Consider the following 2,877-nt stretch of genomic DNA (forward strand, 5'->3'; position numbering starts at 1 on the left):
ACCTGTTCAGCCTCCACAAGAGAAGGCTGAGGGGGGATCTAGTGGCCTGTTACAAACTAGTCAGAGGGGACCAGCAGGCATTGTTTCCCCGAGCGCTACCAGGAGTGACAAGAAATAACGGTCACAAGCTGGCAGAGGGTAGATTCAGGCTAGACATCAGGAGGTGCTACTTCACAGTCAGGGCGGCTGGGATCTGGAACCAACTTCCAAGAGAAGTGGTGCTGGCTCCTACCCTGGGGATCTTTAAGAGGACGTTAGATGAACACCTTGCTGGGGTCGTTTGACCCCAGTACTTTTTCCTGCCATGGCAGGGGGTCAGACTTGATGATCTGCTCAGGTCCCTTTTGACCCTACAAACTATGAAACTATGAAACAAGGGGACAGGTAGGCAGGCAGGGTCCCCAGTGAGGAGAGGCAGGACCATCACCACCCCCAGATGGAGGTCTGGCACCCCTGGAGTGAAGCATCAGCTCTCCACCAGGGCTGGCAGGGTGGAGTTGCAGGAGATGCAGGCATTGTTGGTGCTGCCCACACAGCTGGCACTCACATTGGTGAAGACACCATGGTGGTCGATTATGTCCTGGAGCGCAATTGTGTAAGAGCCCTGCCAGTTGTAGTAGGGAGGTTGCCATGGGGTGGGCAGGTGACAGGGATATCAGTCCCATCCAGGGTCCCAATGCATGGGAGGAAACCCAGGATGCAGAATCCCACCACCACCTTGAGGGGGTTATGGAACCAAAGCAGTGTGACCCAGCACATCCTGGAGTACACTGCACACCTCCAGGATAGCCTCCCCAGCAATCACCTTGCCCACACCAAAGAGGTGGCCAATGTAATGCAGGTTGCTGGGAATGACCAGGTTGAGCAGGGCAATAGCCAGCCAGGTGTCTGTGGGGAGGGGCCACTGCATGGTGGTGACCTGCTGCTCAAGGTGCAGGTGGAGCTGCTTGAGGAGCTCTTGGAAGGGGGCCTAGGTCAAGCAAAAGGACTCCAGCCACTGTCCAGGTGTGCTGGATAACATGCAGCCACCAGTCCCAAGTCACCGGGAGGTGGACCTGGAGCCCCAGGAGCTCATGGATGGCAGTGTCCAGGTGTGCATCGTCAGTGTCCCTGCTGGGGTTTAGGCAGCAGCAGCACAGTGAAAGGGGGCCTGCGACACTATGGTGAGCTTGGCCATGCAGCCACACTGCAGCGGGGCAGGCAGGGCTGAGCCTGACCTAAGCCAGGCAGAGGTCACTTTGGTGGTGAAACACAGCAAGCAGGGTGGCCAGCAGAAGCCTGAGTCTGGGGGTGAAGCAGTCATCATGTGGTCTGGCAACAGTCACAGAGGGCTGTGTCAGCTCGCTGCAGCCTGCTCTGGGCCAAAAGCACGGGTGGCAAGGAAACAGCACGTGGGACTGGCTTTTAAAAATAGCCCCAGGCCACAGGCAGCTATGGCCAGAGCCTCCAGCTCCTCCTGGCTACTGCAGGGGGGAGGGTGCAGGGCCGGAACAGGCTGGGAGCAGGCTACTCCCAGGAGCAGCAGATCTGCTTCCAAATGCCTGCACATGTAGATGCCTGCCCAGGGTGGGTTTACTCCATGGTAATTTACTGTGGAGTAAACCCATAATTAACTAATTGCATGTGTAGATGTGCCCAATATTTCATTCATTTAGCCTTGTATTGAGACCAATAACTCACCAGTATGCTTCGATAAAAGCCTCCGATCTGGATTTAAAGACATCAAGGAACAAATAATCCACCACTTCCTTTGTTAGTTTGTTCCAATAGTTAATCACTCCACTGTTAAAATTTCTGTTCCTATTTCTCTATTTGTTTACTATGACAAAGCCCAGTGTATTGCAAGTACAAATGTGGCCTGACTATTGCTAAAACTCATTTCCTCACTGCAAGATAAATTGGTGGCTTTTTGGCTGTTTTCTTGGTGCTTCATTAAATCCCACATTTCCATCTGTTCTTACTAACACCTCTTCAGTGGCTAAATATGAGAGATTTAAAACAAGTAATCATTTTGTGGAAACAAATTATTTCATTAGAGTTCAATTGCCCATGCTTTGACTGCTAAAAGTGCAGCCATGAACCTTCTCAAATGTAAATTGTTTTGATAGTTTTCATGATGTTTATCAAAGTTTGCCAAACCATTTGAGCAAATGTCTCAACTACCATTTTTGGTTCTCAGTCCTGTCTGGTTTTTAAATACAGATGATTACTTTATGGGTAAAAACACATAGAGCAATATCCGTCACTGACTTTAGGTACTAAAACACACCAACACCCAGATCCGTAAAAGGACTTAGGGATGTCAATCCTACCTGTCACCTTCTCTCCTTCCTGGTGACTGTTCCAGCTATAGAGCATACTAGGACATGGCTCTCCCAATTCCTTCTGAAGCTATTACACTTTGTATGGAATAAGGGAATATTCGTGTCTCTAAGTAGAGAGCCTAGTGGTTAGGGCTTTTATGTAAGAGAGGAGAAGACAGATTCCAGCCCCTGATTTACTACTTCATGCATTGTCTATGAAACAGCTCTTGTGGGAAGGCCATCCTTCTCCCCAGTGAGTACTTGCACATTCAGTGAAAGAATACTGCTCACTCACTGACTCATAACCATTTCATTACTTCATGAAAAATAAAACAGCCTCAACAGGGCTGTGACAGTCCTACCCAGAATACTTTTGGCATGTTGGCTAAATCATTCACCCGAGAAAAGGGACATCAAGGTTAAATCATATCAAGGTGCAGGTGGAGCTGCTTGAGGAGCTCTTGGAAGGGGGCCTAGGTCAAGCAAAAGGACTCCAGCCACTGTCCAGGTGTGCTGGATAACATGCAGCCACCAGTCCCAAGTCACCGGGAGGTGGACCTGGCGCCCCCGCAGC

The sequence above is a fragment of the Alligator sinensis genome, unplaced genomic scaffold (assembly GCF_000455745.1).
Source record: "Alligator sinensis unplaced genomic scaffold, ASM45574v1 scaffold1077_1, whole genome shotgun sequence".
Classification (NCBI taxonomy): domain Eukaryota; kingdom Metazoa; phylum Chordata; order Crocodylia; family Alligatoridae; genus Alligator; species Alligator sinensis.